Raw genomic sequence first — 14563 nt, forward strand, 5'->3', positions numbered from 1 at the left:
ATATCTCATGCTATTTCAAATATATATTGTAGCTCGCGAGTGATTAGTGGATCAGTTCCCAATTTAAATGATGATAGTGTTATCAAAGTAATTTGGGAAAGAGTAGGTCCGTATATTTCTTCCGTGAAGCAGTTTATTTCGGGTTTTCGTTCTCTGTTGAAGCATTTAAATTTTCATATATGTTGATTCTGTAGTTAATGATTGCCATACAACTGGACATATTTTGTTAGCTTAGAAATGCTTTTTTCTAAGCATGATGTCTGTAAGCGTCACAATATTTCTTTTCATAACGCCAAAAAACGAGCTAACTTTTGCATCATTAAATAAATATGCCGTTAATATTGGTTGTAACAATGGCAGACTGATTATTATATTGCCGAAAATAAATTAAGAAAACGGCCAGCCTTCATTCAAGTATTTGGAAATTATTTGTGCAATGAAAACATTTGACGCATAAGCACTGCTTCAACTGCTTGAAGTGGAAGATATTTTTTCTGAATTTTATACAATAATGACTTGCTGTATTTGGATCAATTAATTATTTCTTGCTAGTATTTTTGACATTCTTGGCACTATGATATATACCATATAAGGCCGTGATTCCAAGGTAGCGCGGTTGATATTGCTTTATTTTTCTGTATCCATTTTTTCCGAGGTTGATGATTTAAGCCTGCTGAAGGTTGACACGGAAACGTAGTTTCAACCTCGGATATGTATCATACAAATCTACCAAAAATGTTCTCTTATCTTAAATTTAGAGCTTTCTTTCACTTTTTAGTATTTTATCATTATCATCCCATGCTATTTCGTTATTTTGCCTCCCTTTGCTGGTGAGTAATGGGCCTATGTCATCGTAAAATGTAACTATAATCATCGCTGGCTCTTTTCGTATCTTTTAAATCTTATTATTCTTTTTACTCCCGGTTGCGGTTTTACCTTTCATTTTATTTCTCAAGAATTCACGGTATATTATGGCGAGCTCAAACCATCGTGTCCTATTGTGTCATAATGGGCATGTTCCGCGTTCTTTGACTTTCGATTTGCCTCCTCGCTTCCAAGAGTTTGATCTTCATTACCGTCAGTGGAGTCGTATTTCGCAAGTATTTTGTCACCTGTGGTCTGTTTTCCGAGTCTCTGTTTCGAGCATTTCCGTCCTAGACCTCCCATTGCTTTCCTCTGTGGTATGAGTAGTATCTACGAGCTCATACTGATTCGTGATTTGTCTCGCTAGAAAACGCCCTTTAAAATCGTGATACACCCTGGCTTTTATTTTTAGTCGCTCCATTCTCTCCATATTATTTGAATTCCGATGCAGCTAAAAGCAGTCTTTATTTTCCATTGTCTCTTTCTTTTTGTTTCCTCTTTCCCGTCGCAGAATACCCTCAGTCCTATCAATGCGTAGCTTTTTTAATGAAGAATTTCATAAACAATACTTAACTCTTGCTGTAGTCAGAAGTTATCTCAAGTTATGTAGTGATTATTTGTGGGTTTTCGGGGAAAGTGTTTATCTCTACCCGGCATACCTAGATAGTACCATGAGCTTTTATATCTTAGGAGTACTCAGGTATTCTTGGTATGCAGACTTTTATGTGGTGAAAAATCTCTGTTTTTCTAAGCACTTGCGATTTTTTAAAGACAACATGATCAATTGTTAAGAGTTATTTTACCAAAAAAAGGTCGCATCGACAAGGTCAAGATAGACAATCGAAAAAAAGTTAGCGATGGTAATCACGTATTCTTTAAGAAAATATGTAGCAAACATGCCATGGTTCGTGAGAGTAAAAAATCCCTGTGACACCATTTCAAGCGTCTACATCCCCTGTCGAATTGGACAGTAATAAGAGTCTACCCAAGAGGCGAATTCAACTTCGCCGTATTTGGCCAACATTAGCCTAAGGTTTTGTATCAAAAATGATTACGAATCCATTAGTCTTCGCTGATCCCAAAAACTATTACAACGAAAGTAGAGCATCATCTCTCAAGTTTTCTAATCGTTTTCCTTCAAATGGTTAATCATTTTATAAGATCTTCTTTTGTTAGTCTTTGGTTACGATGACTCTGCTTATTTAATGAATTTTCTTCACCACATGACATCGATTACATTCCCTTTCATTGCTTCCGTATTTTGCCTGGACCCAATTTTCGGTAGTAATTGGTTAGAATTACAATCATCATGTCACTGATTAGAATTTCCAGCCGCGAGGACGTTGTGGGAAGGGAGGCTATTTCATTTCGGCGTCTTAGATTGGACCACTTTGAATGCATTCATGTATACATTTTCATTCTTTATTCTTTTCAGAGAAGTTTATATTGGACAAATGACTTTCCCTTATTCTATCTGACAATCATAACAGCGCATTAGTAATCTGTGGTCAGAAAAATGGCTTCCAGTGAGAAATGTTAACCCATCGTAGAGGTTTTCAGGACCGCTCGAAAGTTTTGATTTTATTATGCTGCACCAATTTTGCCGTTATTTAGAACAAATCTTCATTCCCATTCTAGTCTTCTACATTTCTACTTCATTAATTTTCCCATATTTAATCCACTTCAATAAATCAACTTCAAATTAACTTAAAGCAAAAATAAGAATTTCAGTCTGGAATTGCCTGTGGTTGTGAGCGTTCATTTGAGATTTCGCTCTTTTTTGTTGTGTTATATTAAATGATTATTACGCATGTGATAATCATAGGTTTATTTTTAATTTAATGAAAGTTGATATTTTATTTAAATATTTTGGTCTACGAGTAATGTCCTATGTCTATTTAGTGCGTGATTGTATATTTATGTTAGTTTGAATAATTTCAGGATAAATTAGAATGAAATAGGTCTTCTGAACTTATCTTAAGTCGCTTTAATGTATTAGAATCACTCAATGGTTAAATTACCTTTACTATATGATTAAGTTTTTAAGACCAAAAGAACTAGGACAAATCAAGTTTCTTATATATTTTTCATTTTGTAAATTCGAAGTTATTATCAGCTACTTTCTAGTGTAACTGTGGTGTGCTTGATAGTGACTATATTAGTGTATTTATTTATAAATGAAATTGGTTATTTTGTTGAATAAATGTCTTTACATGAAAGTATTTAACCACGATTATTTTTGTATCTAAGTTTTACGATAAGACAAGTTGACAGAGTTGACGAGAATACTCTTCACTTGTAGATAATGAAACTGCAGTCGATATTTGATGTGTGGATAATGAATCCCGGTGGAATGTTTTCCAATTCTCGCGAAGTGGATCGTGAGCTGAAAGCGCAATCAGAATCTACTGCATGCATCTGAATATCCTGTTTAGTCGAAAGGATGTCAAGGTTTGTCAACTTGAGGAATTTATCATTTCCTATTCATAAATTTCGTAATTCATGGATGATACAGAGTTGTGTGTGTTCAGCATTGCCAAAAATAGCTTTATTGTCGACATACGCGCCATGGTGGTCTATTGCCATTCATAAAAATGCCCTTGGAATATCCATTGTTAATGTCAAATTTTATTACATTTTCCCGTGAAATATCTTGTTAATATGGTGCCACCCATTTTAAGAAATGTTTGCTCGGTCCACGGCCGGCATCGGTGTTAAGCCACCACTTGGAGATGACTCGGGGAAAGAGAGTCTGTTACAAAATTTAGAAAATACATTCTGCCAACACGGCCTACTTTACTTTCCTTCGCCGTCCGGTGAAGGGCGTGGGCTACTTCTTTTGTGTCTGTGTTTTCATTCTTAGCTCTCTTTGACAGGGCTGCGATGTTGTGCTGGGAGGTGCTAGGCTTTGCTGCACTTAGCGCGAAATAAATGCTGCACCACGCCATTTAGCTGTTTTTGAACTCTCATGTGGCCCGCTGCATGTCATCTTAGAACAATTGAAATCAATCTCATGCGATATAGTTGACAAGCTGTCTTAGTAGCCCATTAGCTGTGGATTCGAACTTATTTTCCTAATTACTATATTAGTTGTGTTTGCGTTAGGGTGCTATAGTGAGGCTAGTGTATTAAATTCTGCGACCTAAGAGATGTGTGCTTTGTATGTCGCTGATTCAACTACGCCAATATAACCGAAATAGTCGATCACAATTGGTTTAGACGGTTTGATGCAGCTCAAGCAATCAGCAGCCTAACTTTTGTTTCTATAAATGAAGGAATGTAGCAAAGCAAAGAAGTATAGAAGGATGCATCTCTAACATTTGGAAGGCGTATTTAAATTTTTAAGGAATATTAATCTTTATATATTAGCCTACCTTTGCCTAAACTACGATGAAATTTCAGATATTTACTCTTTATTACGTCTGATAGATAATTATTTAAAGTCTGTCGTCGGCTGTAAATCAATCTCATTGCTCTCGTATCTTTACCATAATTTCGGTTTCCATGTGGCAATTCTATCTGCATTCCTTGAAAAGAATTTGTAGGAGAAGAAGAAACGATTATTAGTGTGATTTTCACCCTTGTAACATTCGATACCCTGGTATTGGTATTGAATTTTATTCCATTAATTGCGAATTGACTTTAACATTTTTGATCGATGAATGTCAGAAATATGGGAAATTTAAACAATTTTTAATACCCTTAGATATAAAATTTTTGTATTAATTGCGCTATTCACTTTTCAGGCACTAAATATGCAATCCAAACGAAATTGACGTCTAGTATATTTCTTCTTGTTCGATGGTAATTATTGTGCTATGATACCCACTTTTTCTTTGGAAAATTTGGTATCTGAATGGCGATGTGCTGAATTAAGACAAACAATATTGAACCCTGTCCCCTAAACCTTCATAGTTTTGCTTGCGAGTTGGTTACAATGCCGAAATACAGTTTACCAACTGTATCGTCACCGAGATAACTTTCAGAGAGGCGTTATAATTGCATATGGGGGGATCAGTATATGAGAAGAAAATTTCGCTATTCCATTCATATCACTTTAAAAAAAGAGGCGGCAGAATTTGCATCATTTCGAAGCAGGTTCGAATGAATAAAGGATTTCCTACTTTCCTGGCGAATTATATTAATGAACTTCTCTCGGGCTTCACTCCAGCGGATCAATTATATGAATGTCATCTAGGCATTAGAAGCGCCAATCATCGATTTACCGCCGCATTCATAATTCTATGGTCAATTCATTTGACGGCCGCGTCAATACAACAACAGATTTCAACCCTTAATTGACCCTAGGCAAAACAGTGGTTAACTGCCGGAGAACTGAATTAAGACTCGGAGGAAGCTTGAAAATTGTCAGTTAATAAAACTTTTTTGTCACTCGCGCCTTGTGGCTTAAAAGTCAACGTTTCTTTCCCTCTGCCGTCACATTAGTCCTGAAGAGGTCCCCACCAGAATACTCATTGATTTTTAAGCCACAAGACGCGGGTTAACCCAAAAATGTTATTAATTGACAACATATTGGCAGTGAAAGTTTTGACAACTTCATCAAGGTATTAAAAAAATATCTGAAGCTTTGCAAGAAAAAAAAACACGTTCCCTCCTAGTCCTTCAATTTTTGAAAAAAAAGAACATTCTTCCTTGTAAAAACTTATGATCAAAAGTGTGTCGCTCACAAAATTCCGGGGTTCGTTCAACTGGCTCCTCTCTATCGCTCGTTATAGCGTCCAAGGCCACGGAGAGAATTTCGACGGTCATTATGTTATTCCTCAAGTTTTGATGCTCCCTCCAGCATCACATGGGAACTTTCACTTCGAGTCCCCCAACCCCTTACACTCTCACTCTCGATGGTGGGAAACACAAAGGGGTTCCTCGGAGCGTATTACGAAGGCGCCCCCACGCGGTGGGCGACCAGACGTCGGCGCAGTGACGTAACTCGGGGAAGGAAAATGAGTCCTTTCCCTTCTCCATCCCCACCCCCTTGTTTCATAGCGGCTGCGTGAATCAATTCAAACACTTTTGAATCCGTGCAACCTTTCCGTGTTGTTGGAAAAGGATCGCTTTCCCTTATGGCGATCTGTAGATATTCAGAGAGCGATGTAAGATCCGTTTGCATGTAAATTTGTTAATAATACTTTTTGTTTTTGGGGAACTTTATTCAAGAGGATTTCAACCTGATAAATCGACAGAATTTCTTATTTTCCGCGCGGTCAAAATGCTTCGAGGCCAATTTTTTTAACCAGCCTTCTATGCTGAGGTCTTCAAATCTCAAACCAAAATAAGTGTCCAGAATTGTTTAAGTGATAAGATCAAAATATTACGTATCATGTGAGAGTAATAGTATTTCGGACACCTTTCCGCGAAATTGGTATTTATATTTGATACAAATTTATTTTTACCTCTATTATCCTTTCCTTTATTTCACTCCTTTTTACTTCAACTGTCTTTAGTTGTCTTAGAGATGAAGAAAATTGCTAACATTATCTTTATGTTGACATTCCTTAACCTCGCTGGCAAACGATCGCGCACATTCCTTTTTCTCTTTCCCTCTCTTATCTTCAAAAGTACCGAAAAAAGTTGCGGCCGGGAAAAAAGACCCATGAAAGGTTGCATAACTCAAGGAAGTTATGGGGCTGGGCAGTCGTATGCGCTCTTGCGACCTCTCAATTGTTTCGACAAACCGCACACTCTGCTCCAACAATTGTCTTACGCTCCCCACTTATTTTGTGCTTTTTCCACCATTCTTTCTTTTCCGCGCTCGTTGAAAGGAGAAGCCGAATGCAGAGCCCGAAGAGTAACTACTACCGCTTAAACCCGGATGTAATAACGTGGAATATTGCCTTTTTTAACATCGCCTTTATATTGTCTTTCTCGCGTATTCTTTCCACTTTCCGGTATATTTCTCTCTCCGTTTCCTCCTTCTGTAATTCACGGTTAGGGTGCTAAAGTGCATAAATCTCCACGACTATTTTTGGATCTCCTGGCTTTCAACGCCCACGCTCTATGTCATCGAGACAGTTTGCCCTGTCACGATTTTCGAAGTTTTTCGGTGCCTATTAATTTGTCGGATAATAGATTGAATAGAAGTTAACGAGTGCGGAAATAAATTCGTTCTATGTACATAAGAAAATACGATGTACAACGCGTTATTATCCCTCAGAAGTTTTCTAACAACGAGTTAAAAATGTTGTATAACTGTAATAAAATGTTGTAGTAGATTTTTCTACCTCTAAGTCTAGATATTTTTATAAATCGACGATAGATTCAAAGTTATCTTTGCGAAAACTACTTTTATTTTAAAATCACAGCTAAAGCATAAAACAAGTGTGAAGTACCTCTGTGTTGCTTCATGCTATGATTTGAAGGAAATCACCCATCATTGAATTACTGCAGATATGCTGGGTTAATTCCAGTTAACTTAGTTAGTCTCTATGTATTAATATATTACGCCGTAATTTTTCGGAAGCTCAACGTATTACTCTTTTCTCATTGTTTACCACGACATTAAATATTTAATAGTTTTTATTAATGGATAATGCAGAAGCAATTTGTAAATACATTACAAAGCAGAAGAAACGAAGTAATGGGCACGCCTTCACCCGTTAACATTGATTGCTTTAGGACAAAATTCCCCTGAACCCTGTACGAAACCGCGAACCTTGGGATTCCCGCGATGAACGTTATCCAGGTTCCTTGATTGCCATGATGAATTATCAGCGGAAGATCGAAGATCCGTGGTTCGATTCTAGGTTCAGAGGAATTTTTTCACTAGGCATTCTATGTGAATAGTTGAATGATCCTTCATAAACTCATATCTACTTCTTCTACTATACAATATCCTTACTCCATTCACTAAAACAATAAAAAAAATACAATTCTAGGGGACTTATTTCCCATCGCAATTAAAGCGAATATTACAACCACTCACCCGGCAGGATTGAGAAGTAACCACCATTAATATATTATATTAGAGGTTTCTCAAGTCCGCAGCTAGAATTAGTTGTCGCTTCGCGCGAATTAAAATCAGATTTCAAAATCGCCACTCGCGACGCTACCAGTCATCGATATCCACTTTTCACGAGTAAATACACGCAATTAATGCGTAACTGAGCCAATAAATCATATAAACCATAAATTTAACACATTCGAGACGGTTGTTCACTATAAAGATCACTTCCACTACGGGTAATGGCGAATATCACACTGAACCAGATACCACTGCTTACTGGCGCCGCCGAATAAAATGCGAGCGAAACGGCAACAGATACAACGCTTAACCATGTTCTTGGATCTCCTGGTGTTCCACATTATTCATCCCTTTTTTCTCATGCTTCATTTTTTTCTTCCTATCCAATCAATAGCGCTGTTTTCCATGCCCCGAATTCGTTCAAACAATTGCTTTTACGGAGGAATACCTGTTTTCCAAAGATTTTATACCGCATAATGTAATTTGTTCTTTTTTGCTATGGGTATTTCTTTTTCATTTAGGTGCATCTGGTCATTTGTTTACCCAGAAAACAAATTACGATAAGATAAAATCTATTGAAGTTAAAAATCAATAATCGCTCATGAAATTTGCTCTAATTAGTTGGATTCTACGCTTTTGCTGTCCCTAAAGTATATTTATGACCATATGTTCTTTTAGCAAACATGGAAATCCTCATGAAAGGAATCACTAGGAAAAGAATGGGGTGATAACGTATTAGCTCCTTAAATGTCGTTTTACGTTTTTGTTCAACTCAGCTATTTTTCATAGTCCATATGGTGCTTGTCGGATACCATTATCCTAATGTGATTAATACAAGAAGTCCCTCGGCCTATTGTCAAAATTTCAAGGTTCTTATTGCCTAATTTGTATTAGTAGCGAACAACGGGAAGCCCATGGTGACCTCATGAAACGTCAAACGGTGCGAAAGAGAAAGTTTTGATCTCGAGATGCTTCTAGATTTGCAGTGATTGAGCCGTTCTTCCTTGCGCTATGACCCATGGCTACTATATAGTACCAGAGAGGAGTAGTCCTCGATAGTACTTACCTCTTCTCAGTGGCGGATCCAGGATAGGAACAAGGGGGGGCCTGAGTGGGGGTTAAAATTCCAGCAGTAGTGGGAGTCGAAAAGATTACCATTCTATCTAGTGTAAATTGGATATCCAATATAGATCCGCCACTGCCTCTTCTTTATGTTTTAATGAAGGTCTTCCAATTTAGTATTCCCTTACGGAGACGTATATTATTTGAAACTTGAGTCCATCAAGCTAACCAGAAAAATTAGTTTTTGTCGTAATGAAACCAATATCCATTGCTCAATGAGAGCATAGATGTTGGTTAAGTCACTTAGCCACGTTCAAGGGGCGGGCTTGCCTTTTAATTAAACCCTTTCTATATCTTAAGGCTATTGATTTAATTATGACTCATAATATTTATCAGCGAATGCGTTTTTTGTTAATTATTTTGATGATAATCCAATTTCACCTTTTTCAGCTTCACTGTTGCTAAGTGCATAGCGGCATTATGAATCTAATATTTGTTCGCGAATCGCAATTATAATGAAAACAAATGAATACCCAGAAAGGAGGGATTGAATACCCTCTACTTTGTCAATGCACTTAATTTTGGCCAAGTTTTTTGCGAAAATCTCTTTGCAATACGCACTAACTTCACTGATTGATCCTCACAGCTCACTTCTTCACACAAAAAATGCATGTAATTTTAACTTTGATGCCATTTGTTTCTATCGAGAAGTCAGATTTAATCAAGGAATTGAAATGGAGCGATTAGATAATGATATGTGACGTGGTAGATCCACTAATTCGTATGAAACGAAAGGATTAATGAACTGTATCTGTCTTAATATTTGGTTTCAACAAGGATTATTTGTACAAAGCCATTCATCCATTATCTTTCCAGTCCCTCGTAACTACTGAATCTTAAATAAATACACATGTCCATTTCATCGTTCCACGTTTGTACCTTAGCCTGCAGTTAATTCATTCTCACGGTGTACCGTAATTGCTTATCGTTATTTAATGAGGAAATATTGCATATCGAATGAATTATGGGATAAATAGAATTATGATTTTCCCATAAATTATGTAATTTTAAGGTTGGCATTAGTTTTGTATGTTTTTCGTCTCGACCTTGAATGAAGAGGCTGACGTAGAGTCGGTCATTCCAATAACTACGTAATATGAGCCCGTAGTCGAGGAAAAGATGACGTTTTTTCTGGGGCATCCTTCACTCCGTCACGCACTGGAACTCCTGTGACCCTAGTCTTGAAGGTTGCCTACACCACAGCACCCACGAGGAAAGGCAATACGATTACGTGGTTTCAAAGCCATGTCCGGATGTTAAGTCTGGGGTTTTATGTTTCAGATGGGAGATACTCACTGAGCTCCTCTAATGTTTCAATTCTCTGTACTCACCACTGACCAGAATTAGTCATGTATCACTCAGAGCTTCTACTTTACTGTTAGTTTTTTGTATGGGAAAGAAAATAATAAACTTTGAAAGATTCTCTAATGCATTTAAAAAAGCACGACTCTAGTTTCATAACATAGTTACATCAGGTCTTATAATTGCCTGCTCTGCCTTACTGGCTTCCAAAATATAAATGATAAGTTCAGGCTTCACTGTGTGAAACCTTTCCACTATGGAAAATAAAGTAATAAACTTTGTAAGGTTCACTTACATATTTAAAAAAGCACAAACCGGCTTTCGTTACCAAGCTACATCTTCATGTGAATACGTTATGAAACCCGGGTCGTGCTTTTCAAATATATTAATGAACCTAACAAAGTTTATTCTTTTTTCTATAATGGAAAGGTTTCACACAATTAAGCCTGAAGTTATCTGTTATATTTGAGTGTTTATAGTTGAGGGAGAGCCGACCCTGGATTAAGCCACCAGCGCGTGAATTGTTTGCATTAAATTAATTGAGTTTTTTTTCTTCTCTTGACCTCAATATTGAACGCTGATTAGCGTCTTGGAGATAGCCAAATATTTTGTATTTAATGCTTGAAGACCTACACTCGAAGACGCTAATCAACGTTTGTGCATTGAGGGAAAGGTGGTTGGAAGTTCCTATCCCGGTGTCAACTCCCTCAATAGGGTTTAGTTTAGTGGTATCCAATGTCTGCATTCAGATTCGAACCCGGTTCCCTTCGTTCGGTACGTAAACACTCTATTCACCCGGATGACGCGTTCTGAATTAGTCGTGCAATGAAGCAATTTTGTTGGTCCCTGATTTATACTTCGCATTTCTAGAGCACTTGATCTGTAGAAATACCACCGTTTGCTTGAATTTATTTGCAAAATTTGTTTGCAAAATTTATTTGCAAAATACCTGTGAAGTAACTGGTTAAAATAAGGAATATTTTATGAAGTAGAAATATGTGGAGATCTAGTCACTTATTCTTGGGTGCATGTAGCAAACAGTCTAGCGTAGTAATATTGGTTTCAAGTCACCCCCTGCCAAACACCTTTAAGGTAAATTGCAGAGCACATTGAAAGGTCAAAATAAAGATACATGAGAATACCATAATGGATTTTCCATGTTCCTATGAACTTAAACGACTGTTGTCAATGAATTTTTGGCACTAAGGTTATAAGCTATAATTATATCGAGTAGTACTTATTTATCCCCAGATTTTTTGTTAGCATTTCTTTTTGCTCTGAATATTGTCCTTTTGAACTAATAAAACAGTTCGAAATTTAGCAATTGTTGGATATCGGATAAAATAAATTAATTTAAAGTTTTCTTAGTATATCATTTTCGGCTTCACTTGTTAAATTTCGTTGTATTTAAATTATAAACATTATCGATTTCACGTGCCTTCTAAGTTTGTTATATAAATTTACCCTTTCCCACTTGACCATGAGATGACTTTCAGGATTCGGAATTTGTGGACATGACTTTCATTAAAAATTTAAATCAGCGCCTCGTGATTTCCCCTTGCATTAACCCCATGCGAGCCTCGTGCGTTGAAGCTGTTGCGCAGGTGTCACTAACATTACTTTCGGTGAGTGCGTCTGTCATTCCATCCATGATAATGACACGCGTATCGAGGAGACGGCACGTAGATAAAGAATCATCTAGTCGTTAAAGGGATACGAATAAATTATCGTTTCGCCCATTGCGAAACTCACTGTCGGCGAGTGCGAGAGAGTGACACCTGGATATGGGTGCCTAGCTGGACTTAGTCTCGCGCATACCGCATGGATTCCTGAGCGAGTTCAAAAGAGAGATTCGATGAGGGCGTTTGACGGTTTATTTGGAGTGCTATTCGTCCACAGTTTGCTACCTCTTCCCCATCGGAAAGCAACATTGTTTTGCCACCTGCATTCAAATCAGGGTCGAGCTATTTTGTTCCAGTGAAAAAAATCACTCTTGATCAATCAGATCCGTGAATTTCTTGGAAAAAATTTGTTTGATCTTCGGAAAGGGATTTCGTATTAAGTCCATTCAAAGAAAGAAATGAAAATTCGTTATGAATAATGCATTTTTTGAAAATCGGCGTGGTCTGTTGCGCTTAATGTTTACGGGAGTTGAAATTATGCGTGCATGATGGTTAAGCTGTACTTTTGAGATGGATTGTCTCCCGTAAAAGTGAAATGCAATATTCAATGCGTGATAATCGTGCACTTTCTCTCCCGCAATAAGATTCTGATGGACTGTATCGTGTTCCCTCCTGCCTCTGGCGGGGTGTAGTATTTTAGAAATGATTTCCTTCATCACCTTGTGTCCCAAAAGAAGATTCAAATTGGCAATCATTAATTTGTATTCCCCATTAAAAGCAAACATATTTCAATTTCACTCACTTGTCAGTGGAGACTTGTTACTTCAATTTTTATATAATTCTAGCATTTTACACTTCAATGAAAGGATAAATCCCCCCAAAAAATCTGAAAAAAGGGTTTTATTTGTGCTTGTGAATACTCCGAATGTTTACTAAACGGCAACTGTCTATGTTGGAGACTTAAATGGGTGCTGAAGTATATCTTCGATTCAGTTGTTTCTATGGTGTTGAGGTGATTTCAAGATAGTTTAAAAACCGTTTTCTTTAATTTTTTCTTCCTTCCTAGAAATATATTTTCTGCTCCTCAAACAGAGTTTCAGTCAATAAAAGTTAACACTACTTTTTGTAAGTAAGTAAGCCTTCGTAAGTAAGAACCTTTAGTAAGTAAGTAAGTTAGACGAGTAAGCTAGGCTCATTAAGGTTGTGCAGAACAGTATAACTATCATCGCATACGCCCTAACGAATCAGGTCCTCGGGTAGGAATTTTATTGTATACAAAATAGTGAACTTCTTTTACTTGCTTGCATTTCCAGCATACTGTCATGTTTATTTGTCATCTTTCCGGCGTTTAGATCTGCCGAATTGGTACTGTTTGTAAAAGAAGTAAAAATAATGCATCAACCACCATTAAGTATCATGCAAAGAATATGGTTGCTAATACTTTAATGAGAATGGAGCCTTTCATGGGCTTAGAGAAACCCTTCTAGTGCAATAAAACGTTCTAAAAGTAAACATTTATAATTATTTTGGCATTGTGAGGAAAGCCCATAGCTTTGAAGGTGCCTTAAATGAATAACCAATGTCCTAAGCTGTCTGATTTAAGTTCAACCGATTCAGGTGTGATAGAGAGGAAGTTCGACGTACTGAAATAAAAGGTAGTTGCACTTTTCCAGAATCGACGCGTTTCGACTCACAGATCCATCATGTGGCGCATACGCATTAGATAATTATGGAAAAGTGCCACTACCTTTTATTCAAAACTGTTTGATTTACTTTAAAACAGCATTGGAGACTAAGTAGGACACAAAAAGAGTCATAAAGTCATAATGGTAACGGATTCACTCACCTTGTTGTGTTCTCTCCTAATTTGATTCACTGAAAAATACTCTTCGCCTTCGATCTTCGCCTCGTGGTCCACCGGTGTTTTGTATTCACCGTGAAAATTGTTATTCTTATAGTATCCTGGTTGGGGAGGGGATGCTGGAGTTCCCTGTGCCTCCTGGATGATCAGATCTGAGCCTTGTCTCCGTATCGTGGGCCTTCTGTCCCTCTCAGTCGCTCCTCGGTCACTCTTCGGTGTCGGACTGTTCGAGCCGGGCTGGCGGTGTGACTGTCTTAAGCGATCCTTCGAGGCTGGACGACCACGGGAGGGGAGGCAGATCCCTCTTGCGTTTGTTGCGTCGGAAGGTAGGAGGGGGTGGGTGGGGGGTCTTTTGATTGAAGGAGTGAGAGGTGAACAGTGAGAGTGGAGTTTGGTGGGGTGGGGAAGAGGCTGGGAGTGGGGCAGTGGGTGCTGCACTAGGTGAGCGTTCGTCACACTGCAACGGCCGTACAATCGTCTTGTTTCAGCGGCGTAGAGAGTGGAGGGGGCCGGGCACACCCTCCGAAATATAAAAATACACTTACTTGGCTTCATATAACATAGCAAAATAAGTACTGAAAAATCGTGAATTTACGAAAGATTTCTTTGAAAAATGAACTTTTTTCGATCATGAAAGTGTTAAAATTAGTTTTAAACCCTCTTCTTAATACCCTGTTTTTCAAAAATATCCCTCCTGGTTTTGGACCCTCTTCTCCCGAACAAAATTCCCGCCTACCCCTCTGTCTTATTTCTACTACGCAAGTTCTAAAATGGTTGGAGAGGATGATGGGTAACTGGAATTATGTTGTAAGC

The 14563-nt window shown here is 37.7% G+C and overlaps 1 protein-coding gene across 1 annotated transcript in view; it reads right to left on the bottom strand.

The window, feature by feature from the left end:
* The window catches only part of LOC124159174 (clavesin-2-like), a 42536-nt gene extending 28529 nt beyond the window's left edge, over window positions 1–14007 (bottom strand). The window contains exon 1 of the mRNA XM_046534794.1: window positions 13736–14007. The gene's annotated coding sequence lies outside the window, so the exon portion shown is untranslated. The remainder of the gene's footprint in view (window positions 1–13735) is intronic.
* Window positions 14008–14563: the final 556 nt, after the last annotated feature.

Source organism: Ischnura elegans, chromosome 5 (assembly GCF_921293095.1).
Source record: "Ischnura elegans chromosome 5, ioIscEleg1.1, whole genome shotgun sequence".
Lineage (NCBI taxonomy): Eukaryota > Metazoa > Arthropoda > Insecta > Odonata > Coenagrionidae > Ischnura > Ischnura elegans.